The 27,829-nt window shown below is 45.0% G+C and overlaps 1 pseudogene across 1 annotated transcript; it reads left to right on the top strand.

Moving 5' to 3' along the window:
- Positions 1 to 12,518: 12,518 nt before the first annotated feature.
- On the top strand, positions 12,519 to 26,621 carry LOC311124027 (NLR family CARD domain-containing protein 3-like; annotated as a pseudogene). Its single transcript has 6 exons — positions 12,519 to 12,810; positions 17,308 to 19,054; positions 20,953 to 21,120; positions 21,668 to 21,841; positions 22,180 to 22,718; positions 26,424 to 26,621. The product of its transcript is annotated as an NLR family CARD domain-containing protein 3-like (transcript).
- The last annotated feature ends 1,208 nt before the right edge of the window (positions 26,622 to 27,829 follow it).

Here is a 27,829-nt window from a genome sequence, read left to right as displayed (position 1 = left end):
CACAAGGAAGCAGAGGGAACACTTATACCATGACTAATGAGGGAATAAGGACCAGGTGTGTGTGATTGAAGACAAGACAATTGGAGTGATGATAAATGGATCAGCAGTAGCTAGTAAGCCGGTGACGCCAAACCTGCCCGAACAAGGAGGGGAGGCAGCCTCAGCGGAAGTTGTGACAGTACCCCCCCCCCCCCCCGACGTGCGACTCCAGCATCGCGCCGACCATGGCCTCGGGGATGGCCAGGAGGACGCAGAGCAGGGCGAGCCGGATGGCGACAACATGGAGGGATCGAGGATATCCCTCACCGGGACCCAACACCGTTCCTCCGGACCGTACCCCTCACACTCCACAAGATACTGAAGGCCCCCCACCAAACGCCTCAAATCCAGAATGGAACGGACAGAGTATGCCGGGGCCCCCTTGATGTCCAGAGGAGGTGGAGGGACCTCCCGCACCTCAGCCTCCTGGAGCGGACCAGCTACCACCGGCCTGAGGAGAGACAACGAGGGGTTAATACGGTAATCGGGGGGAGTAATAACCTATAAGTTACCTCGTTGACTCTCCTCAGGACCTTGAACGGCCCCACAAACCGCGGGCTCAGCTTCCGGCAGGGCAGGCGGAGGGGCAGATTCCGGGTCGAGAGCCAGACCCGATCCCCCGGTACAAAGACGGGGGGCCTCATGGTGGTGGCGGTCAGCATTGGCCTTCTGACTATGCACGGCGCATTGGAGGTGAACGTGGGCAGCATCCCATGTCTCCTCCGCGCGCCGAAACCAGTCATCCACCGCAGGAGCCTCGGTCTGGCTCTGGTGCCACAGTGCCAGAACCGGTTGGTAACCTAGAATACACTGGAAAGGCGTTAGGTTAGTGGAGGAGTGGCGGAGAGAGTTCTGGGCATATTCTGCCCATGGCAAGAACACCGACCACTCCCCCGGCCGGTCCTGGCAGTAGGACCGCAGGAACCTACCCACGTCCTGATTTACCCGTTCCACCTGCCCATTACTCTCAGGGTGGAACCCAGAGGTCAGGCTGACCGAGACCCCCAGACGTTCCATGAACGCCTTCCAGACCTTGGACGTGAACTGGGGACCTCAGTCAGACACTATATCCTCTGGTACCCCGTAGTGCCGGAAGACGTGTGTAAACAGGGTCTCCGCAGTTTGCAGAGCCGTGGGGAGACCAGGCAGAGGAAGGAGGCGGCAGGCTTTAGAAAAGTGGTCCATAACGACCAGGATGGTGGTGTTACCTTGGGAGAGGGGAAGATCAGTCAGGAAATCAATACTTAGGTGAGACCATGGCTGTTGTGGAACTGGTAAAGGTTGTAACTTACCCGCTGGGAGGTGCCTAGGTGCCTTACTCTGGGCGCACACTGAGCAGGAGGAGACATACACCCTCACGTCCTTAGCCAAGGTAGGCCACCAGTATTTTCCGGTCAGGCAGCGCACACTGTACGGCTGATACCTGGGTGACGTGTGTGCCCAGTAGATCAGACGATCACGGATAAGAGCAGGCACGTACTGTAGCCCATCTGGACACTGAGGTGGAGATGGATCTGTGTGTAATGCCTGCTCTATATCCTCGTCCATACTACCGGCGCCACAATGCAGGAGGCCGGCAGTATGGGAGTGTTGTCTCTGGGCCTCTCCTCTGTGTCATACAGCCGGGACAGCGCGTCTGCCTTCACGTTCTTCGTACCCGGGATGTATGATAGAGTGAAATCAAACCAGGTGAAGAATAGGGCCCACCTGGCCTGGCGAGGATTCAGCCGCCTCGCTGCCTGGATGTACAGCCAACAGCTCCCGATCACCAACGCCGTAGTTCTGCTCCGCCGGGCTGAGCTTCTTCGAGAAGAACGCACAGGGGCGGAGCTTGGGTGGCGTACCCGAGCGTTGAGACAGGACAGCTCCTATCCCAACCTCGGACGCATCCACCTCCACTACGAACGGTAGTGATGAATCGGGGTGGGCCTGTACTGGGGCTGAGGTGAACAGACCCCCGCAGTTTGCTGAAGGCCAGGTCAGCCTCAGCAGACCAACGGAGCCGGGACGGCCCACCCTTCAACAGGGAGGTAATGGGAGCTGCGACCTTGCCAAAGCCCCGGATAAACCTCCGATAATAGTTGGCAAAGCCAAGGAAGCGCTGCACCTCCTTAACCGTGGTTGGAGTCGGCCAATTACGCACGGCTGAAATGCGGTCTCCCTCCATCTCAACACCTGAGGTGGAAATGCGGTATCCAAGGAAGGAGACGGACTGCTGGAAAAACATACACTTCTCGCCCTCGCATAATCAGAAAAAAATCTGAAAAATACAGGTTTACGCAGGAATGCGTCAAACACACGCCAGGGCACAAAACAGTCGCACTGGAAAATACAAGGCACACGGGAAAAATACTCCTGTCGATACACAATACACGAGCTCCACCGAGCTTCACTAACCTCCACAATAAACAATCACCCACACAGACAAGGAAGCAGAGGGAACACTTATACCATGACTAATGAGGGAATAAGGACCAGGTGTGTGTGATTGAAGACAAGACAAATGGAGTGATGATAAATGGATCGGCAGTAGCTAGTAAGCCGGTGACGCCGAACGCCGAAACCTGCCCGAACAAGGAGGGGAGGCAGCCTGGGCAGAAGTCGTGACATGTAGGCTGCACTTCAGTAGGTTTCTTACCCTGTGAGCAATAATAATGATTGCCTCAAAAATACATTGTTTGTGCTACTGGTTTAAGGTTAATTGTTAGTAGGCTACTATTATTGTTCAGAACATGCACATTTTCAAAAGCTTGAAAGCAATCTCATTGACCCTTCTTTTAAGTTTACAATTCCAGGGTCAGCACTTTTGATTGGAAAGGAAAGTTACTGATTGCACTGCACCTCTACATAGATATCATTTGAAAACAATTAGGTAATTCCAATACAAAATTGCCATCTAAAATCAAATAAAATGTCATTTGTCACATGCTTTGTAAACAACAGGTGTAGACTAACAGTGAAAAGCTTACTTATGGGCCCTTCCCAACAATGCAGAGAGAAAAATATAGAAAAATAATAACACGAGGAATAAATACACAATGAGTATCGAAATACACAGGGTACCAGTACCTAGTCGATGTGCAGGGGTATCTAACATTGTGCATACCCGTAACAATGCAGCAATCTTTGATTCAATAAAAAAATATACAACGGTATCACAACTCCGAAATATAATCTATTCATACTGATTAAGATCAAATGGTAAAATTATGACAAATATTTGAATAAATGTGCCTTTGTAGCCTGGAAGCTGGACTGGGAGATTAGCTTCATAGGTCTCAGGCTGACTGTCACCCGGTCCAGTTCAATAACATATACCAACCACCAGAGAACAGTGTTGCACCTTTAAAAGAAAGTAATACCTTTGCCTGGGTCCCACAGCACATCGTGTACTCTGTTAGGACACTGCAATACTGCAATTGAATGTCACATTGTCATTCATGTTTAGACAGTGAGCTATGGTAAAAATACAACTTCCCTTCCACCCCCACAGCTGCTACTGAAAGGCAAAGGATTCCAAATGATTTGTTTGATCTATTTTGGGAGAGACAATTCAAATAGGTGCAGGAGTTCCTTTCTAATTAAATGCATGAATTTATGTGACAGCAAAATTCGATTTTCCATCAAAATAATAATTATTGCGAGCTAACACGACGTAATAAAATAATTTGCATATGTCGCAAGAGAAAATATAATTATATAATCATTTTCCATCTATGGATGTCGATTTAACTCGTTTGACTTTAGGATTTTAAATAAATCCCCTTTGCGCATGTGCATAACTATAGATAAATCCATCTGGAGAGTTTGAGTGGTGAAAGTTAGACAGAGGATTTACGAAATCTCTGCGCAAGAGACACTGTTACGAATTTAAAAGAACGAATGTTATTTTCTGACAATTGCGCCTTATTCTGTGCCAGATGTTATACAAACCGTTATAAATGGATAATGCAAATAGTTAGGCCTATTTGCGTGATTGACTTGTCATTTCAATCAAATCAAATCAAATCAAATTTTATTGGTCACATGCGCCGAATACAACAGGTGCAGACATTGCAGTGAAATGCTTACTTACAGCCCTTAACCAACAGTGCATTTATTTTAAACAAAAAAAGTAAGAATAAAACAACAACAAAAAAGTGTTGAGAAAAAAAGAGCAGAAGTAAAATAAAGTGACAGTAGGGAGGCTATATATACAGTAAAATAAAGTGACAGTAGGGAGGCTATATATACAGGGGGGTACCGTTGCAGAGTCAATGTGCGGGGGCACCGGCTAGTTGAGGTAGTTGAGGTAATATGTACATGTGGGTAGAGTTAAAGTGACTATGCATAAATACTTAACAGAGTAGCAGCAGCGTAAAAAGGATGGGGTGGGGAGGCAGTGCAAATAGTCCGGGTAGCCATGATTAGCTGTTCAGGAGTCTTATGGCTTGGGGGTAGAAGCTGTTGAGAAGTCTTTTGGACCTAGACTTGGCACTCCGGTACCGCTTGCCGTGCGGTAGCAGAGAGAACAGTCTATGACTAGGGTGGCTGGAGTCTTTGACAATTTTGAGGGCCTTCCTCTGACACCGCCTGGTATAGAGGTCCTGGATGGCAGGGAGCTTTGCCCCAGTGATGTACTGGGCCGTACGCACTACCCTCTGTAGTGCCTTGCGGTCAGAGGCCAAGCAGTTGCCATACCAGGCGGTGATGCAACCAGTCAGGATGCTCTCGATGGTGCAGCTGTAGAATTTTTTGAGGATCTGAGGACCCATGCCAAATCTTTTTAGTCTCCTGAGGGGGAATAGGCTTTGTCGTGCCCTCTTCACGACTGTCTTGGTGTGTTTGGACCATGATAGTTCGTTGGTGATGTGGACACCAAGGAACTTGAAGCTCTCGACCTGTTCCACTACAGCCCCGTCGATGAGAATGGGGGCGTGCTCAGTCCTCTTTTTTTTTAGGCCTAGGCCTAGGCTACTGAATAAAATCTCAGTTTATGATTGTAATTCAACTCTGCCATGGTTTGCTTAGCTGGATGCAGGTAGCCTATAGCCTATAGACCCAGATAGCAGTAGCCTAAGCAATATGTACATTGAACGATTTAGCAGCTTGCTTAGTTCAAATTGACACACTAATTCATTCAATCTGAATAGCGAGGCGATTTCGAGGTACTGGATGAGGTCATAATTTCAATCACTGAATCAAAAATGAATTATATGGATATTAAAGGATCATTATGTAGAATTGTTGCATTATTTATTTATTTTTTCATTTCACCTTTATTTAACCAGGTAGGCCAGTTGAGAACAATTTCTCATTTACAACTGCGACCTGGCCAAGATAAAGCAAAGCAGTGCGATAAAAACAACAACAACAACAACACAGAGTTACATATGGGGTAAACAAAACAAAGTCAAAAATACAAGAGAAAATATATATACAGTGTGTGCGAATGTAGCAAGTAGTGCAAATAGGCCATAGTGCAAAATAATTACAATTTAGTATTAACACTGGAATGATAGATGTGCAAGAGATATAATGTCATAAAATGTCCATAATATATCTGCAGTAATAGTGGAATGATAGTGTTTCACAAAAAAACTAAACATGCTTTGGGCCCTTACAAAATTGCATTCAGAATTTCAGTTTTCCTATTGGTCAACAAAAGACACCTTGTGCTATATCTGTACCGTTTTTCGAAAATGGTTTATCAACATTATTTTCTATGTGTTTAAACAGAACGGGTGGATTGATAGCGGTGCATTGATAGACTACCGGTCATCAGTGTGGAAGAGACAGTGCATGACTCCATCCACAGACGCACCTCCATCCACAGACGCACCTCCATCCACAGACGCACCTCCATCCACAGACGCACCTCCATCCACAGACGCACCTCCATCCACAGACGCACCTCCATCCACAGACGCACCTCCATCCACAGACATGCCTGACCCACATCAAGTGATTTGCGAGGATGACGTCATTGGCAAGCACGCATCCATCACTTATGAAGATAGTTTAATACATCTGACAAACTTTCTCGTGCTACCTGTGGATCAGTGGGCCGTTCCCCAACCGGGGAAACAGGTGAGGAATGCCATGTCCTTCCACCCTTTGAGGTCCACATCAGTTGGAGAGGCACAGCAAGCATCATTGAATGGGTGCGTTAATCCAATCCTAACATGGGTTTGTTAGTACTTCTCTACATGCATGCAATGAAGGATGTCACAGACTTGTATCTTTGAACTTCCTATGTTATTTAGACATTGGTTGGCATCCACCCAAGTAAGGATGCTTGCGCAAATGTAGTTGTGCAAAAAAAGCTGTAACTTGGTAATGGGGGGGGTATATATTACATTATATATATGGTAGTATGGAAAACTATTGCATGCTGTCTTTATCTTACAGATCTGCCCCAAAGGTAAAAAATAAATAAAAAAAGCCTCAGCCCACAGTGAAGCATGGGATGCTAGCAGGTGACTTTTTGTTGGCCACAAACATTTTGCTGTCTGGGAATAATTACTCAAAAATTGGCCTCCTTTTCAAATTCATGAACATGGGGATGGTTTCCAGTAGTACTTTTTTCAACATTCAAAACTCATACTGTGTGGACTGGATCAAATTTGTTCTGGATGGAGAAAAGGTCTTTGATCATTGACCGTCTGCGAACCAAAGACTGTGTGGTAGCCCTAGGTAAGACTTCATTGTTTGTGTGCTTACAGTACACCACAAGTATTTAACATGGATGTCCTGCTTTTTTATTTATTACTTACAATTGTATTTATTTATTACTTACAATTTCAGCTGATGGCTGCATGGACTCGCCAGGCTACTGTGCACTGGACTGCACCTACACTACACTGGAGAATGATTCCCGAGACGACATCATCTCTGTAGTGAACATTGACAAGAGGGCCCAGAGAAACTCTGTCACCATGGAGAAAGAGGTGTTCATTAGGACCATAGATTAGCTGATTACGGAGATCCCGCTAAAAGAAATCTGCACAGATGCACATGTTCAGATTTCTGCTCCTCTGCTTCCTGCCTCTTCCCCTGGCTCTCCCTCTACCCCTGCCTCTGTCTGTCCTCTGCCCCTGGCTCTCCCTCTACCCCTGCCTCTGTCTGTCTGTCCTCTGCCCCTGGCTCTCCCTCTACCCCTGCCTCTGTCTGTCCGTCCTCTGCCCCTGTCTCTCCCTCTACCCCTGCCTCTGTCTGTCCGTCCTCTGCCCCTGGCTCTCCCTCTAGTCCTGCCTCTGTCTGTCCATCCTCTGCCCCTGGCTCTCCCTCTACCCCTGCCTCTGTCTGTCCGTCCTCTGCCCCTGGCTCTCCCTCTACCCCTGCCTCTGTCTGTCCGTCCTCTGCCTCTGTCTGTCCGTCCTCTGCCCCTGGCTCTCCCTCTACCCCTGCCTCTGTCTGTCCGTCCTCTGCCTCTGTCTGTCCGTCCTCTGCCCCTGGCTCTCCCTCTACCCCTGCCTCTGTCTGTCCGTCCTCTGCCCCTGGCTCTCCCTCTAGTCCTACCCCTGCCTGTCCGTCCTCTGCTCCTGGCTCTCCCTCTACCCCTGCCTCTGTCTGTCTGTCCTCTGCCCCTGGCTCTCGCTCTACCCCTGCCTCTGTCTGTCCGTCCTCTGCCCCTGGCTCTCCCTCTAGTCCTGCCTCTGTCTGTCCATCCTCTGCCCCTGGCTCTCCCTCTACCCCTGCCTCTGTCTGTCCGTCCTCTGCCCCTGGCTCTCCCTCTACCACTGCCTCTGTCTGTCCGTCCTCTGCCCCTGGCTCTCCCTCTACCCCTGCCTCTGTCTGTCCGTCCTCTGCCTCTGTCTGTCCGTCCTCTGCCCCTGGCTCTCCCTCTACCACTGCCTCTGTCTGTCCGTCCTCTGCCCCTGGCTCTCCCTCTACCCCTGCCTCTGTCTGTCCGTCCTCTGCCCCTGGCTCTCCCTCTACCCCTGCCTCTGTCTGTCCGTCCTCTGCCCCTGGCTCTCCCTCTAGTCCTGCCTCTGTCTATCTGTCCTCTGCCCCTGGCTCTCCCTCTACCCCTGCCTGTCCGTCCTCTGCCCCTGGCTCTCCCTCTACCCCTGCCTCTGTCTGTCCGTCCTCTGCCCCTGGCTCTCCCTCTAGTCCTGCCTCTGTCTGTCCGTCCTCTGCCCCTGGCTCTCCCTCTAGTCCTGCCTCTGTCTGTCCGTCCTCTGCCCCTGGCTCTCCCTCTAGTCCTGCCTCTGTCTGTCTGTCCTCTGCCCCTGGCTCTCCCTCTACCCCTGCCTCTGTCTGTCCGTCCTCTGCCCCTGGCTCTCCCTCTAGTCCTGCCAGTCGGACTGCCATCATCTACATTGTCCAACGCAACCTGCACATACAATGAATGACATTAGCTAGATGTTAGAAGTCCTGCTATGTGAAATACTTTCTTACATACATTGGCTAATACAAAACAATTTCACAAGGTTGAAACTGTTGCAGCTAGCTGTAGCTGCAATTGTGTCAAACTAGCTTTGGTTTAGCAAACACTAGCAAGGGAACCGACAGAACACATCACGGAAACTTGACAAATTGCACAACGTTGCCATATGGTATTACAATATAAATACTTTTTGGAAGTTTACCGTTCTATTTCACCACATTCTGTGTGTCCGGTGGTTAGCTAGTAGACTGCTGCTGTAGCTGTATTAATGGCTAGCTAGCTATGCCTAATGTAAACAAATCCACACGTTTTAGAATGAAAGGGAGAGAGCATGCAAAAGGGGAATGACTCTAGGCTTGTTGAGAAAGGGGGAGGGGGGAGAGTTGTTTGAAAATAGCCAAGCATCCACGACGTGGGAGTAAAATAGGGATATCTCCTTTAACTGAATATGCTTGTCTTAGTTTTTCTACCTGTAGCCTAATCTGACCATTAATAATTGCATAATAACACAAGGCTTCAACAGCAATAAACTGAAGTTATAGGCTATTTATTAAATCTGTTTGCCAGCTCCAGGTAGGATACACAAGTGGCACAAATGTATTTGCACTGACTCTAGTGATATCGCCATTTCAATATATTTATTGTATCAAATGCAGGTTACAGTAGCTTACAATGGCATAGAAATGTATGTGATGGCCAACAGATGTATCATTATCCACATTTAATGTCAGTTTCATTGTGTGAACTAGCAGAAGCATGTGATCATGGAGTTCCATAACTTCCATTTCAAATTTCCACTCAATTTCCAATTTTAACTCGCTTGATACGGTTTTCCATAAGCAAAGTCGACATTAGAGTGGAGTTAAAAACACCTCTTCCAATCTAATTTATCTAATGGGCTCTAGTGCATCCAAAGTCGGTTTAAACGTTTTTTTCAGTGCATTTTTGTCGCCTTTAGTTCTTGATGCGCATCAGTTCTAGCGTGTTAACAGTTTTTATGGACAAAGGGTTATAGCAGTGGTTCCCAAACTAGGGGGCACGGACCCATTGGCGGTCGCCTGATATGAAAATGGGGTCACGGGAGAATTTCAGGCACACCTGTTAATTGAAATGCATTCCAGGTGACTACCTCATGAAGCTGGTTGAGAGAATGCCAAGAGTGTGCAAAGCTGTCATCAAGGCAAAGAGTGGCTATTTAAAGAATCTCAAATAGAAAATATATTTTGATTTGTTGAACCCTTTTTTGTTTACTACATGATTCCATATGTGTTATTTCATAGATTTGATGTCTTCACTATTATTATACAATGTAAAAAATAGTACAAATTAAGAAAAACCCTTGAATGAGTAGGTGTGTCCAAACTTTTGACTGGTACTGTATATAGAAAAATACACATTATAATATCGTCTTTGTATCTCAAACATATTGTAATGTGGTTAATCTTAATAATCCAAATGAAAATGATTCAAATCTGAAAGATCAAATTCAACCAGAGAGTGCCCTTAGATAATTGGGAAAAGGCAGCACTTGACCGTTGCGCTTGAATCATTCCCACAGTGAATGGCTAGGCTCGCTACGCTATGAAACCACACGCCACTGCAGAGACTTTGATATTACCGGCCGCAATTGATATGGTGAAAACAATGTGCGGGGAGACAGAGGCACAGAAACTCCCATCAATACCTTTGTCAGATAACACTGTTAAATGAAGAATTTATGCTATTGCTAGCAATCAAGAGGAAACTGACTGAACGACTCCAAAACTCCCCAGCTTATGCTCTCCAAATGGACATTAACTGTGAGGGCCGAGATGCCCATGCATTGATTTTTAATTCGCTATACATGTCGGGGGATATTATTCACAAGGACATATTCTGTCTCACGACTCCCGAGCATGAAAAGGCACAGGGGATGTTCAGTGTGCTGCGTGGCTATATTGACGGAAAACAGATTCCATATGGGATCGAATGGTGGGCTTTTGCACAGATGGGGCTCCAGCTATCATGGGACGGCGGGCAGGCCTCTGCACTCTAGTTATGAATGTGTCTCCCTCTGCCATATGGACGCGTTGTATGATACACCCACTGAGCTACAATGGTTACACCGAGAGCAACTGGCGGCAAAAGAGCTGAGCAGGTAACTTAGATTGTAACTACATCAAACCACATCCACTGCGCCTGTTCACAAAACTATGTGGAGATATGGGATCACAGCATGACAATGTTATATTTCACACCGAGGCTTGGTGGTTATCGAGGGGGAGTGTTGGAAAGATTTTTCGCATTGAGAGAGGAACTGTTGTCATTCGCAATGGATGTAAAAAATAAATAAAATACTTGGTTGTCTTTCTGTGTGTGGTGGTGAGTTAAGAAGACAATCAGAAATACTGTTAGAATGTTTTTTAATTGACTGCCATAGCCCCAAATAAAAAAGTAAACATTGGCTGTTAATTACAAAATTTTCTTCACATCTCTGGGGTCGGGAGATGTTTTAGATATCAAAATGCGGTCGTGGGCCAAAAACGTTTGGGAACCTCTGGGTTATTATTATTTTCCCCATTTTTGGAGAGCTATATCTCTTAAATGGTAAGACTTACAGAGACCACTTGGTTAGATCATGTAAGATGATGGCTGAATACATCTGGTAGAACTAGGTAACACTCCTCCTCGTTTGACCTAGTCTCGGTCAGTGGTTCCTCTACCAGAGGTTCCGCTCTACCCAAAGAACACATTTTCCTCTGACCTCGCCATGATGGATCATCCGCCATTTTGAAAATGGTGTAAATCGTGTAACATTTTAAAACATTTCCTCAGAGACCGAACTTTTCCCAAAACTTGGCGTTGCAGCATCTGTAGACCAATATCTTTTTAAGTTGATACCTTAAATGTCATGGCCGCTGTGAGTCAATGAAGTTGAGTGAGGGTGTGGCCTGACACTTCAAGTCTTTCAAATGCTCTTGTAGGGTTGGAGACTCCTGCTGGCTCTAAAGATTGACCTGGAATTTGAATTTAATTGATGGAATTTACAAGGAAAGGGAATTGAATTTGAATTGAATTTGTGGAATTGACCCCAACTCTGACAACTATACAATGTAGATTTGAGATATTTAATCACTGTCTATCTGCATTTGTGAAGACAAATTCACAGAGTCACTTAAAAACACAGACCACAAACCAGAAGTGGTTTCCACATAACTGTTTCCTCATCCCGGCCCCGTTCAGCATGATCTAGCAGAACTGAGCTTCTGTGTGACAGAAGAGACCAGTCAGATTAGTTTACTGCTTCAACAACTAAGGAAGGATAGAAGAGAAACCTGTAAGTCTCCGTTTTTAAAATGTTAATTATACACTGAGTGGACAAAACATTAAGGACACCTGCTCTTTCCATGACGTAGACTGACCAGATGAATCCAGGTGAAAGCTGTGATCCCTTATTGATGTCACTTGTTAAATCCACTTCAATCAGTGTAGATGAAGGGGAGGAGAGAGGTTAAAGAAGGATTTTTAAGCCTTGAGACAATTGAAACATGAATTGTGTATGTGTGCCATTCAGAGGGTGAATGGGCAAGACAAAATATTTAAGTGCCTTTGAACGGGGGTATGGTAGTAGGTGCCAGGCGGACCGCTTTGTGTTAAGAACTGCAACGCTGCTGGGTTTTTCACGCTCAACAGTTCCCTGTTTGTATCAAGAATGGTCCACCACCCAAAGGACATCCAGCCAACTGTGGGAAGCAATGGAGTCAACCTGGGCCAGGGAACCTGTCCCATAGTGTGTTTGATTCTGTTGATTGGGTCTGTTGATTGGGTCTGTTGATTGGGTCTGTTGATTGGGTCTGTTGATTGGGTGGTATTTTATTTATTTATTATAATGATTATTATTTATGATTGGGTTATCTTCTGTTTACAACCTGGAAGTGAGCTTAACAGTCTATTCCCAGTCACAGCAACACAGTGTTCTATCCCTCCACCATTTCCTGCCAGACCCTGTCGTATATTCAGACAAAATGTCAGACTTTGTGCTGATGGAAACTTGGAGCTGCTTCCTGATTCAGTTGCTGTGCAGAAATAGTTACGATCAGAACTAACTTCCTCTTCTCAGTGATCGACAATGGCTCCTGTTCCTTTGCTGCTGCTGGCCACTCTGGAGGAGTTGGTTGAAGCAGAGTTGAAGATATTTAAATGGCACCTGACCCAGGACCTGCTGAAAGGCTTTCCTCATATTCCAGTAAGCCAGTTGGAGAAAGCTGACAGACTGGACACTGTGAATAAGATGGTGGAGACCTACGGTCCTGAGGGAACTGTGAAGATCTCACTGGAGATCCTGAGGAAGATGAGCCAGAACCAACTGGCTGAAATGCTGAAGAACGAGTACGATGAGGGTGAGACAACAGAACCAGCAGGTTAGTGGACTATAAAACAACATAAAGCAAATAAGAGAACACTGATTTTGCGTAGCAGGCAGAAATATTGTAATCATATCAGGCAGAAATATTGTAATCATAGCAGGCAGAAATATTGTAATCATAGCAGGCAGAAATATTGTATACATAGCAGGCAGAAATATTGTAATCATAGCAGGCAGAAATATTGTAATCATAGCAGGCAGAAATATTGTATACATAGCAGGCAGAAATATTGTAATCATAGCAGGCAGAAATATTGTAATCATAGCAGGCAGAAATATTGTATACATAGCAGGCAGAAATATTGTATACACAGCAGGCAGAACTATTGTATACACAGCAGGCAGAAATATTGTATACATAGCAGGTAACATAAAGGAGGAACTAGCAAGAGGACAATAAAACAAAACGGTATATATTTTTTGCCCAGAGTGCTCCTTTGGTTCTAGAAGTCAAAGGTAAGCTCAATGAATCACGAAAACACCCGTTGGACCAAATCTGGCACATTGATGTTGTAAACAGTTTTTTGGGGGGGCTTAGAAGTCCAGATAATACATTTATTAAAACGTTATGAGAAAGACGTCATATTTTGGTTATCTGGTCAGAAAAACTGATAATTGTCTGGTTTCTAAAAAGCATTTATCAAAACTTTTTACAACCTGACCAAAAGTCATCATGATGACGTCATTGCAGCCAGTTTAATCTGCTGGACAGGCTCTAATAATTGCGCTCTGATCCAATCAGACACATTTACATTTAGAACATTTAGCAGACGCTCTTATCCAGAGCGACTTACAAATTGGTGCATTCAACTTATGATAGCCAGTGGGACAACCACTTGGGGGGGTAGAAGGATTACTTTATACTATTCCAGGTATTCCTTAAAGAGGTAGGGTTTCAAGTGTCTCCGGAAGGTGGTCAATGACTCCGCTGTCCTGGCATCGTGGGGGAGCTCGTTCCACCATTGGGGTGCCAGAGCAGCGAATAGCTTTGACTGGGCTGAGCGGGAACTGTGCTTCCGTAGAGGTAGTGGGGCTAGCAGGCCAGAGGTGGATGAACGTAGTGCCCTCGTTTGGGTGTAGGGTCTGATCAGAGCCTGAAGGTAAGGAGGTGCCGTTCCCCTCACAGCTCCGTAGGCAAGCACCATGGTCTTGTAGTAGATGTGAGCCTCAACTGGAAGCCAGTGGAGTGTGCGGAGGAGCGGGGTGACATGAGAGAACTTGGGAAGGTTGAACACCAGACGGGCTGCAGCGTTCTGGATAAGTTGTAGGGGTTTAATGGCACAGGCAGGGAGCCCAGCCAACAGCGAGTTGCAATAAGCCAGACGGGAGATGACAAGTGCCTGGATTAGGACCTGTGCCGCTTTCTGTGTAAGGTAGGGTCGTACTCTGCGAATGTTGTAGAGCATGAACCTGCAGGATCGGGTCACCGCTTTGATGTTAGCGGAGAACGACAGGGTGTTGTCCAGGGTCACGCCAAGGTTCTTTGCACTCTGGGAGGAGGACACAATGGAGTTGTCAACCGTGATGGCGAGATCATGGAGCGGGCAGTCCTTCCCCGGGTTGAAGAGCAGCTCCGTCTTGCCGAGGTTCAGCTTGAGGTGGTGATCGGACATCCACACTGATATGTCTGCCAGACATGCAGAGATGTGATTCGCCACCTGGTTATCAGAAGGGGGAAAGGAGAAAATTAATTGTGTGTCGTCTGCGTAGCAATGATAGGAGAGACCATGTGAGGATATGACAGAGCCAAGTGACTTGGTGTATAGAGAGAATAGGAGAGGGCCTAGAACTGAGCCCTGGGTGGTGAGAGCACGTGGTGCGGAGACAGATTCTCGCCACGCCACCTGGTAGGAGCAACCTGTCAGGTAGGACGCAATCCAAGAGTGAGCAGCGCCGGAGATGCCCAACTCGGAGAGGGTGGAGAGGAAGATCTGATGGTTCACAGTATCAAAGGCAGCGGATAGGTCTAGAAGGATAAGAGCAGAGGAGAGAGAGTTAGCTTTAGCAGTGCGGAGAGCCTCCGTGACACAGAGAAGAGCAGTCTCAGTTGAATGACCAGTCTTGAAACCTGACTGGTTTGGATCATGAAGGTCATTCTGAGAGAGATAGCAGGAGAGTTGCCTAGAGATGGCACGCTCAAGAGTTTTGGAGAGAAAAGAAAGAAGGGATACTGGTCTGTAGTTGTTGATATCGGAGGGATCGAGTATAGGTTTTTTGAGGAGGGGTGCAACTCTCGCTCTCTTGAAGATGGAAGGGACATGGTCAGCGGTCAAGGATGAGTTGATGAGCGAGGTGAGGTAAGGGAGAAGGTCTCCGGAAATGGTCTGGAGAAGAGAGGAAGGGATAGGGTCAAGCGGGCAGGTTGTTGGGCGGCCGGCCGTCACAAGTTGCAAGATTTTATCTGGAGAGAGAGGAGAGAAAGAAGTCAAAGCATAGGGTAGGGCAGTGTGAGCAGGACCAGCAGTGTCATTTGACTTAATAAATGAGGATCGGATGTCGTCAACCTTCTTTTCAAAATGGTTGACGAAGTCATCCACAGAGAGGGAGGAGGGAGGGGGAGGAGGAGGAGGATTCAGTAGGAAGGAGAAGGTGGCAAAGAGCTTCCTAGGGTTAGAGGCAAAGGCTTGAAATTTAGAGTGGTAGAAAGTGGCTTTGGCAGCGGAAACAGAGGAAGAGAATGTAGAGAGGAGGGAGTGAAAAGATGACAGGTCCGCAGGGAGTCTAGTTTTCCTCCATTTCCGCTCGGCTGCCCGGAGCCCTCTTCTGTGAGCTCGCAATGAGTCGTCAAGCGACGGAGCAGGAGGGGAGGACCGAGCCGGCCGGGAGGATAGGGGACATAGAGAGTCAAAAGATGCAGAAAGGGAGGAGAGGAGGGTTGAGGAGGCAGAATCAGGAGATCGGAGGGAGAAGGATTTAGCAGAGGGAAGAGATGATAGGATGGAAGAGGAGAGAGTAGCGGGAGAGAGAGAGCGAAGGTTGCGACGGCACATTACCATCTGAGTAGGGGCAGAGTGAGTAGTGTTGGAGGAGAGCGAGAGAGAAAAGAATACAAAGTAGTGGTCGGAGACTTGGTGGGGAGTGGCAGTGAGATTAGTAGAAGAACAGCATCTAGTAAAGATGAGGTCAAGCGTATTGCCTGCCTTGTGAGTAGGGGGGGATGGTGAGAGGGTGAGGTCAAAAGAGGAAAGGAGTGGAAAGAAGGAGGCAGAGAGAAATGAGTCAAAGGCAGACGTAGGGAGGTTAAAGTCACCCAGAACTGTGAGGGGTGAGCCATCCTCAGGAAAGGAACTTATCAAGGCGTCAAGCTCATTGATGAACTCTCCAAGGGAACCTGGAGGGCGATAAATGACAAGGATGTTAAGCTTGAATGGGCTAGTGACTGTGACAGCATGGAATTCAAATGAGGAGATAGACAGATGGGTCAGGGGGAAAAGAGAGAATGTCCACATGGGAGAGATTAGGATTCCTGTGCCACTACCGCGCTGACCAGATGCTCTCGGGGTATGCGAGAACACATGGTCAGACGAGGAAAGAGCAGTAGGAGTAGCAGTGTTTTCTGTGGTAATCCATGTTTCCGTCAGTGCCAAGAAGTCGAGGGACTGGAGGGTAGCATAGGCTGAGATGAACTCTGCCTTGTTGGCCGCAGAACGGCAGTTCCAGAGGCTCCCAGAGACCTGGAACTCCACGTGGGTCTTGCGCACAGGGACCACCAGATTAGAGTGGCAACAGCCACGTGGTGTGAAGCGTTTGTATGGCCTGTGCAGAGAGGAGAGAACAGGGATAGACAGACACATAGTTGACAGGCTACAGAAAAGGGCTACAATAATGCAAAGGAGATCGGAATGAAATGAACTAAACGTCTGGGAAAGCGAGAGAGAGGGGCCTCCCTCACGTTTCACTGAAACACTCAAATATAACTCTCCCAACTTCCACTTTAGAAATTATAATTGTTGTAAACTACAGCGGTTCAATGTTTTCTAGGAATAGACTCTAACTTAGTTTATTCAGCTAGCTAACTTGGTACAGTATTCTTCAGTGAAAACCGTCCAGGGCACCGAATCCTATGACGCCATAGCCAACTAGCATGCCAGCCTCCAATAACACGGTTTAGCACCAATAATCAGTTAAAACAAACCACCAGTGTGTTAGCAAGTCAAGCATATCATTTGTGTCCGTGTCTAACGTTGTGAAAAGTTTTGGGTTAGTTCTTACAGTTTGAGTGAGTACGTCGTCAACTTATTCAGCCAGTTAGTTAGCTAGAATAGTTAGCATACTAGCTAGCCATTGCTCTCTGCCAACGAACCAACCCCTCCTCCCACGGCACGAACACACAGAGAGAGCCAAGCTAACGTTAACTAGTCACCCATGTCCCGAATTCCCTTGAACGACTCTGGTTACCACTATGTAAAAACAAAACACAAATAAATGTAAGACACAAACACATACAGTTATCATGACCGTAATAAACGTAATCTTTTGTTTTTCCTTGCAGTCGAAGACAAACTAAAATGCTATCTCAAGAAGAAGTACGGCTGTATATATGAGGGGACGTCAAAGGAAGGTGATTTTATCTATTTAAATCAGATCTTCACTGAGCTCCATGTGTTTGAGGGGGCCTGGGGAGGGGTCAGAGATGAGCATGAGGTCATACATCAGAACATCAGAACACCAGCCACAGGAGAGACCACTGTTGAAGTCAGAAACATTTTCAAACAACGGTCTGATCAAAAGAAGGCAATCAGAACAGTGCTTACGCAGGGCATTGCCGGCGTAGGAAAGACTGTCTCTGTTCAGAAGTTTATTCTAGACTGGGCAGAAGAAAAGGAGAATCAGGACATTGATTTCATCTTTCCACTTCCTTTTCGCCAAATCAACTCTAATATAAGGGAAGACGACTGCAGTCTGATTGAACTGCTTCATCAATTCTTCCCTGACATGGAACCAATCAAGAGTCTAAGGAACAAGTCTAAAGTTCTGTTCATATTTGATGGTTTGGACGAGTGTCGACTCCCTCTGGACTTCAACAATAAGGTTCTGACAGATGAAACAAAGCCAGCCTCGCTGGACAAATTGATCACAAACCTGATCACAGGTGAGCTCCTCCCTTCTGCTCTCATCTGGATAACCTCCCGGCCTGCAGCAGCCAATAAGATCCCTCGAAAACACATCCACCAGTGGACAGAGGTACGAGGGTTCAATGACCCACAGAAGGATGAGTACTTCAGGAAAAAAATCACTGATGACAACCTGGCCAGCAGAATTATCACACACATGAAGTCATCAAGGAGCCTACACATAATTTGCCACATACCAGTCTTCTGTTGGATATCAGCCAGTGTTCTAGAGAAACTGTTGGGTGAAGCAGAGAGAAGAAAGATACCCAAGACTCTGACTGAGATGAACATACATTTCTTGATCTTTCAGATAGACAGAATGAGAGAAGCAGAAAATTCCCCAGGCAGTGACACCATAGTTCTTAAACTTGGAGAGCTTGCATTCCGTCAGCTGAAGAAGGGACATCTGATCTTCTACAAGGAAGACCTGAGAGAGTGTGGCATTGATGTCACAGAAGCATCAGTGTATTCAGGTTTATGCACTGAGATCTTTAAGATGGAGGGAAGGACGTGTCAGAAAACTATGTTCAGCTTTGTGCATCTGAGCATCCAGGAGTTTCTTGCTGCTGTATACGTGTTTTTCACATTCATAAACCGCAATGAGAACCCACTGGTCAAACAGAACTCCTTTGTCAAACTTTTGAAACGGTGGAAACACCAACCTATGATTGACTTATACAAGAGTGCAGTAGATCAGGCCTTACAGAGTGATAATGGACACCTGGACCTGTTCCTCCGCTTCCTTCTGGGCCTCTCCCTGGAGTCCAATCAGACTCTCCTACAAGGCCTACTGACACAGACAGGAAGAAGATCACAGACCAATGAGAACATAATTGAATACATCAAGAAGAAGATCAGGAAGAATCCCTCTCCAGAGAGATGCATCAATCTGTTCCACTGTCTGAATGAGTTGAATGACCATTCTCTGGTGGAGGAGATCCAAACCTACCTGAGCTCAGGAAGTCTCTCAGAGGCCGAACTCTCACCTGCACAGTGGTCAGCTCTGGTGTTTGTGTTGCTGACTTCAGAAGAGGACCTGGATGTGTTTGACCTAAAGAAATACTCCAGATCAGATGAGGGTCTTCTGAGGCTGCTGCCAGTGGTCAAAGTGTCCAGAATAGCTCGGTGAGTTCCTGGATTAAAGTCATGCTCAATATTAATTGGAAATGTATTCAAAAATTCAACAACTAATAAGTAATTGTAATTAATAAGGCCTTTTAATGATAATGGATGAATAATTTAAGAACCCTAAAGGAGATCCTTTAAAGGGGCAATCCAGGATTGGTACATCCATTTTTGGATTTTTGGATTAATCATATATAGGCATTGATTCTTGAATAATATAACTTATAAATGGCTCATGAGCTTAGTTCAACTGTCTTACCCAATCAGAACCCAGAATATAAACTTGTTTTACTCCATTGTTTGTAAACAATGTAATTGTAAACTGTATCACTTAAAAAATATGGTTAAAATTATCATTTTGATCTCATGGATCTATGAGCCCCGTTTATGAATTTGATAGTGGTTACATTTTTCCAGCCCCATCCACAACTGGATTTCTGTTAGAATGAAGTGGATTTCTGTTCAATGTGCATATATATACAGTACCAGTCAAAAGTTTGGACACACCTACTCATTCAAGGGTTTTTCTTTATTTTTACTATTTTCTACATTGTAGAATAATAGTGACGGCATCAAAACTATGAAATAACACATATGGAATCATGTAGTAACCAAAAAAGTGTTAAACCAATCAAAATATATTTTAGATTTTAGATTCTTCAAAGTAGCCAACCTTTGCCTTGTAGACAGCTTTGCACACTCTTGGCATTCTCTCAACCAGCTTCATGAGGTAGTCACCTGGAATGCATTTCAATTAACAGGTGTGCCTTGTTAAAAGTTAATTTGTGGAATGTATTTCCTTCTTAATGCGTTTGAGCCAATCAGTTGTGTTGTGACAAGGTATACAGAAGATAGCCCTATTTGGTAAAAGACCAAGTCCATATTATGGCAAGAACAGATAAAATAAGGAAAGTGAAATGACAGTCCATCATTACTTTAAGACATGAAGGTCAGTCAATCTGGAAAATGTCAAGACCTTTGAAAGTTTAGGGAACATTGCTTTATTCCCCTAGAACAGAGATTAGCATTTACCCACCTATCACAGAAAAATGTAGGGAGCATTGCTTTATTCCCCCAGAATAGAGATCAGAATTTACCCACCTATCACAGAAAAATGTAGGGAGCATTGCTTTATTCCCCTAGAACAGAGATCAGCATTTACACACCTATCACAGAAAAATGTAGGGAGCATTGCTTTATTCCCCCAGAACAGAGATCAGCATTTACCCACCTATCACAGAAAAATGTAGGGAGCATTGCTTTATTCCCCCAGAACAGAGATCAGCATTTACCCACCTATCACAGAAAAATGTAGGGAGCATTGCTTTATTCCCCCAGAACAGAGATCAGCATTTACCCACCTATCACAGAAAAATGTAGGGAGCATTGCTTTATTCCCCCAGAACAGAGATCAGCATTTACCCACCTATCACAGAAAAATATAGGGAGCATTGCTTCATTCCCCTAGAACAAAGATCAGCATTTACCCACCTATCACAGACAAATGTAGGGAGCATTGCTTTATTCCCCTAGAACAGAGATCAGCATTTACCCACCTATCACAGAAAAATGTAGGGAGCATTGCTTTATTCCCCTAGAACAGAGATCAGCATTTACCCACCTATCACAGAAAAATGTAGGGAGCATTGCTTTATTCCCCTAGGACAGAGATCAGCATTTACCCACCTTTTATTTTATTTTTACCACTGACTGCATTGAATCTGGGTGATTGTATAGCTGAAAACAGACAGATATGATCATAATCATTCTAAATAATTGTACTTCCATTCAAGACTTGTTCCACAGGTCATCTCCAGTCTTTCAACAGGTCTGGTGTTCTTTATTAGTGTCCCTGTTTTCTGAGTATTTCTTTGTATTTACTCTTGTTTCGTATCTAGTCTGAATGGATGTAACCTCACAGAGATGAGTTGTAAAGTGTTGCCTTCAGCTCTCACCTCTTCACACCTGAGAGAGCTGGACCTGAGTGACAACAAGCTGCAGGATTCAGGAATTAAGCTGCTCTCTGCTGGACTGGAGAGTCCACACTGTAAACTGGAGACACTGAGGTCAGTTTTGGGCCAATGGAGATATTTAAGCGTGATGATCTTTGTTTAAGGAATGTGCTTAAACGTTTTTTGGCTGATGACTGAGCATCGTCTTGTTTTAGGAAGCTATCATACTATGCTGTTGCCTTCCACTCACTGAAGATGGATAGAAGCTTTAGTAACACCCAACATCATGTTGCTAACATTTCTGTGTAGTAACACCGTAACTACTAACGTGATTCGTTACAAAATAAGAAAAGGAGTCTAATCATTGAAGCGCAGTCATAGCCTAATAATTTAGGAATGGTTTGATAATTGCATAGCAATGGAGTTGAATGTTTTAACTACACAAGTGGACTAAGAACAGTCCCTAATTCATCGTATGTGAATACAAAAATCTTCATTACGTTTACAATTATAATGCATGTTTCTAAAGTACAATGTGACAACATGAATATGTTACATAGTAGCTTATACAAAGTGTTACTAGGCAGATTACCAAACCTTTATATACCAGTGAGGAACATTCAGAGACTTGATACCAGATAGAATGAAACTATTTCCACAGGTTGTCATTCTGTGGAGTCACTAAGGAAGGCTGTGCTGCTTTGGCTTCAGCTCTGAGGTCAAACCCTTCCCATCTGAGAGGGCTGGACCTGAGCTACAATCACCCAGGAGACTCAGGAGTCACACTGCTCTCTGCTGGACTGGAGGATCCCATGTACAAACTCCAAACTGTCAGGTAAGAATTGAATCTGTAAATCTGTAAAATAAAAGGATAAATACAAATATCACTTGTGATAGGGGAACTTAGTCGGGGTCTAAAACTTACTGTTGAGAGTTAGAACAGTAGGTATAATTTCGAAAATTGGTTGCAGCAACTATTGTGTTTTTGCTTACTTGTGTTTTTTTCCCCCAGTGTTTTTTTTGCACACATCATCAGAAACACCATTGTCTTACGTCAGATGGTGTCACTCCTACGGTACAATACCTCAACCAAGATACTAGACTAGCAAGTGTTGTGCTATCTGACGTAAGATAATGGAAAAAAAAAACATTTAACGCAATACACCATTACAGCACCTATACGTAACTGTATCATGATGTTCTTGTCCTCGTCTCCCTCAGTGTACGGCTGTGACCTCACACTGAACCCAAACACAGCACACACATACCTCTCTCTGTCTGAGGAGAACAGGAAGGTGACACAGGTGAGAGAGAAGCAGCCGTATCCTGACCACCCAGAGAGATATGAAAATTGGCCCCAGGTGCTGTGTAGAGAGGGTCTGACTGGACGCTGTTACTGGGAGGTGGAGTGGAGTGGGGACTGGGCTCTTATAGCGGTGACCTATAGAAGATTCAACCAGACGGGAAGGGGGCGGCTTGGAGCCAGTCACAAGTCCTGGAGTCTGGACTGCTGTTGTAACATTTACTCTGCCTGGCACAGTAATAAAAACACTGAGATATCTGTTTCCTCCGCCTCCCACTCCAACAGAGTAGGAGTGTATCTGGACTGGCAGGCCGGCATTCTGTCCTTCTACAACGTCTCCTCTGACACACTGACCAGGTCAGCCTCAGCAGACCAACGGAGCCGGGACGGCCCACCCTTCAACAGGGAGGTAATGGGAGCTGCGACCTTGCCAAAGCCCCGGATAAACCTCCGATAATAGTTGGCAAAGCCAAGGAAGCGCTGCACCTCCTTAACCGTGGTTGGAGTCGGCCAATTACGCACGGCTGAAATGCGGTCTCCCTCCATCTCAACACCTGAGGTGGAAATGCGGTATCCAAGGAAGGAGACGGACTGCTGGAAAAACATACACTTCTCGCCCTCGCATAATCAGAAAAAAATCTGAAAAATACAGGTTTACGCAGGAATGCGTCAAACACACGCCAGGGCACAAAACAGTCGCACTGGAAAATACAAGGCACACGGGAAAAATACTCCTGTCGATACACAATACACGAGCTCCACCGAGCTTCACTAACCTCCACAATAAACAATCACCCACACAGACAAGGAAGCAGAGGGAACACTTATACCATGACTAATGAGGGAATAAGGACCAGGTGTGTGTGATTGAAGACAAGACAAATGGAGTGATGATAAATGGATCGGCAGTAGCTAGTAAGCCGGTGACGCCGAACGCCGAAACCTGCCCGAACAAGGAGGGGAGGCAGCCTGGGCAGAAGTCGTGACATGTAGGCTGCACTTCAGTAGGTTTCTTACCCTGTGAGCAATAATAATGATTGCCTCAAAAATACATTGTTTGTGCTACTGGTTTAAGGTTAATTGTTAGTAGGCTACTATTATTGTTCAGAACATGCACATTTTCAAAAGCTTGAAAGCAATCTCATTGACCCTTCTTTTAAGTTTACAATTCCAGGGTCAGCACTTTTGATTGGAAAGGAAAGTTACTGATTGCACTGCACCTCTACATAGATATCATTTGAAAACAATTAGGTAATTCCAATACAAAATTGCCATCTAAAATCAAATAAAATGTCATTTGTCACATGCTTTGTAAACAACAGGTGTAGACTAACAGTGAAAAGCTTACTTATGGGCCCTTCCCAACAATGCAGAGAGAAAAATATAGAAAAATAATAACACGAGGAATAAATACACAATGAGTATCGAAATACACAGGGTACCAGTACCTAGTCGATGTGCAGGGGTATCTAACATTGTGCATACCCGTAACAATGCAGCAATCTTTGATTCAATAAAAAAATATACAACGGTATCACAACTCCGAAATATAATCTATTCATACTGATTAAGATCAAATGGTAAAATTATGACAAATATTTGAATAAATGTGCCTTTGTAGCCTGGAAGCTGGACTGGGAGATTAGCTTCATAGGTCTCAGGCTGACTGTCACCCGGTCCAGTTCAATAACATATACCAACCACCAGAGAACAGTGTTGCACCTTTAAAAGAAAGTAATACCTTTGCCTGGGTCCCACAGCACATCGTGTACTCTGTTAGGACACTGCAATACTGCAATTGAATGTCACATTGTCATTCATGTTTAGACAGTGAGCTATGGTAAAAATACAACTTCCCTTCCACCCCCACAGCTGCTACTGAAAGGCAAAGGATTCCAAATGATTTGTTTGATCTATTTTGGGAGAGACAATTCAAATAGGTGCAGGAGTTCCTTTCTAATTAAATGCATGAATTTATGTGACAGCAAAATTCGATTTTCCATCAAAATAATAATTATTGCGAGCTAACACGACGTAATAAAATAATTTGCATATGTCGCAAGAGAAAATATAATTATATAATCATTTTCCATCTATGGATGTCGATTTAACTCGTTTGACTTTAGGATTTTAAATAAATCCCCTTTGCGCATGTGCATAACTATAGATAAATCCATCTGGAGAGTTTGAGTGGTGAAAGTTAGACAGAGGATTTACGAAATCTCTGCGCAAGAGACACTGTTACGAATTTAAAAGAACGAATGTTATTTTCTGACAATTGCGCCTTATTCTGTGCCAGATGTTATACAAACCGTTATAAATGGATAATGCAAATAGTTAGGCCTATTTGCGTGATTGACTTGTCATTTCAATCAAATCAAATCAAATCAAATTTTATTGGTCACATGCGCCGAATACAACAGGTGCAGACATTGCAGTGAAATGCTTACTTACAGCCCTTAACCAACAGTGCATTTATTTTAAACAAAAAAAGTAAGAATAAAACAACAACAAAAAAGTGTTGAGAAAAAAAGAGCAGAAGTAAAATAAAGTGACAGTAGGGAGGCTATATATACAGTAAAATAAAGTGACAGTAGGGAGGCTATATATACAGGGGGGTACCGTTGCAGAGTCAATGTGCGGGGGCACCGGCTAGTTGAGGTAGTTGAGGTAATATGTACATGTGGGTAGAGTTAAAGTGACTATGCATAAATACTTAACAGAGTAGCAGCAGCGTAAAAAGGATGGGGTGGGGAGGCAGTGCAAATAGTCCGGGTAGCCATGATTAGCTGTTCAGGAGTCTTATGGCTTGGGGGTAGAAGCTGTTGAGAAGTCTTTTGGACCTAGACTTGGCACTCCGGTACCGCTTGCCGTGCGGTAGCAGAGAGAACAGTCTATGACTAGGGTGGCTGGAGTCTTTGACAATTTTGAGGGCCTTCCTCTGACACCGCCTGGTATAGAGGTCCTGGATGGCAGGGAGCTTTGCCCCAGTGATGTACTGGGCCGTACGCACTACCCTCTGTAGTGCCTTGCGGTCAGAGGCCAAGCAGTTGCCATACCAGGCGGTGATGCAACCAGTCAGGATGCTCTCGATGGTGCAGCTGTAGAATTTTTTGAGGATCTGAGGACCCATGCCAAATCTTTTTAGTCTCCTGAGGGGGAATAGGCTTTGTCGTGCCCTCTTCACGACTGTCTTGGTGTGTTTGGACCATGATAGTTCGTTGGTGATGTGGACACCAAGGAACTTGAAGCTCTCGACCTGTTCCACTACAGCCCCGTCGATGAGAATGGGGGCGTGCTCAGTCCTCTTTTTTTTTAGGCCTAGGCCTAGGCTACTGAATAAAATCTCAGTTTATGATTGTAATTCAACTCTGCCATGGTTTGCTTAGCTGGATGCAGGTAGCCTATAGCCTATAGACCCAGATAGCAGTAGCCTAAGCAATATGTACATTGAACGATTTAGCAGCTTGCTTAGTTCAAATTGACACACTAATTCATTCAATCTGAATAGCGAGGCGATTTCGAGGTACTGGATGAGGTCATAATTTCAATCACTGAATCAAAAATGAATTATATGGATATTAAAGGATCATTATGTAGAATTGTTGCATTATTTATTTATTTTTTCATTTCACCTTTATTTAACCAGGTAGGCCAGTTGAGAACAATTTCTCATTTACAACTGCGACCTGGCCAAGATAAAGCAAAGCAGTGCGATAAAAACAACAACAACAACAACACAGAGTTACATATGGGGTAAACAAAACAAAGTCAAAAATACAAGAGAAAATATATATACAGTGTGTGCGAATGTAGCAAGTAGTGCAAATAGGCCATAGTGCAAAATAATTACAATTTAGTATTAACACTGGAATGATAGATGTGCAAGAGATATAATGTCATAAAATGTCCATAATATATCTGCAGTAATAGTGGAATGATAGTGTTTCACAAAAAAACTAAACATGCTTTGGGCCCTTACAAAATTGCATTCAGAATTTCAGTTTTCCTATTGGTCAACAAAAGACACCTTGTGCTATATCTGTACCGTTTTTCGAAAATGGTTTATCAACATTATTTTCTATGTGTTTAAACAGAACGGGTGGATTGATAGCGGTGCATTGATAGACTACCGGTCATCAGTGTGGAAGAGACAGTGCATGACTCCATCCACAGACGCACCTCCATCCACAGACGCACCTCCATCCACAGACGCACCTCCATCCACAGACGCACCTCCATCCACAGACGCACCTCCATCCACAGACGCACCTCCATCCACAGACGCACCTCCATCCACAGACATGCCTGACCCACATCAAGTGATTTGCGAGGATGACGTCATTGGCAAGCACGCATCCATCACTTATGAAGATAGTTTAATACATCTGACAAACTTTCTCGTGCTACCTGTGGATCAGTGGGCCGTTCCCCAACCGGGGAAACAGGTGAGGAATGCCATGTCCTTCCACCCTTTGAGGTCCACATCAGTTGGAGAGGCACAGCAAGCATCATTGAATGGGTGCGTTAATCCAATCCTAACATGGGTTTGTTAGTACTTCTCTACATGCATGCAATGAAGGATGTCACAGACTTGTATCTTTGAACTTCCTATGTTATTTAGACATTGGTTGGCATCCACCCAAGTAAGGATGCTTGCGCAAATGTAGTTGTGCAAAAAAAGCTGTAACTTGGTAATGGGGGGGGTATATATTACATTATATATATGGTAGTATGGAAAACTATTGCATGCTGTCTTTATCTTACAGATCTGCCCCAAAGGTAAAAAATAAATAAAAAAAGCCTCAGCCCACAGTGAAGCATGGGATGCTAGCAGGTGACTTTTTGTTGGCCACAAACATTTTGCTGTCTGGGAATAATTACTCAAAAATTGGCCTCCTTTTCAAATTCATGAACATGGGGATGGTTTCCAGTAGTACTTTTTTCAACATTCAAAACTCATACTGTGTGGACTGGATCAAATTTGTTCTGGATGGAGAAAAGGTCTTTGATCATTGACCGTCTGCGAACCAAAGACTGTGTGGTAGCCCTAGGTAAGACTTCATTGTTTGTGTGCTTACAGTACACCACAAGTATTTAACATGGATGTCCTGCTTTTTTATTTATTACTTACAATTGTATTTATTTATTACTTACAATTTCAGCTGATGGCTGCATGGACTCGCCAGGCTACTGTGCACTGGACTGCACCTACACTACACTGGAGAATGATTCCCGAGACGACATCATCTCTGTAGTGAACATTGACAAGAGGGCCCAGAGAAACTCTGTCACCATGGAGAAAGAGGTGTTCATTAGGACCATAGATTAGCTGATTACGGAGATCCCGCTAAAAGAAATCTGCACAGATGCACATGTTCAGATTTCTGCTCCTCTGCTTCCTGCCTCTTCCCCTGGCTCTCCCTCTACCCCTGCCTCTGTCTGTCTGTCCTCTGCCCCTGGCTCTCCCTCTACCCCTGCCTCTGTCTGTCTGTCCTCTGCCCCTGGCTCTCCCTCTAC

Source organism: Coregonus lavaretus (genome assembly GCF_964263955.1).
Source record: "Coregonus lavaretus genome assembly, contig: HAP1_SCAFFOLD_1096, whole genome shotgun sequence".
NCBI lineage: Eukaryota > Metazoa > Chordata > Actinopteri > Salmoniformes > Salmonidae > Coregonus > Coregonus lavaretus.
Note: the sequence above shows the minus strand (reverse complement) of the source record. Positions and strands in the feature narration are given on the sequence as shown.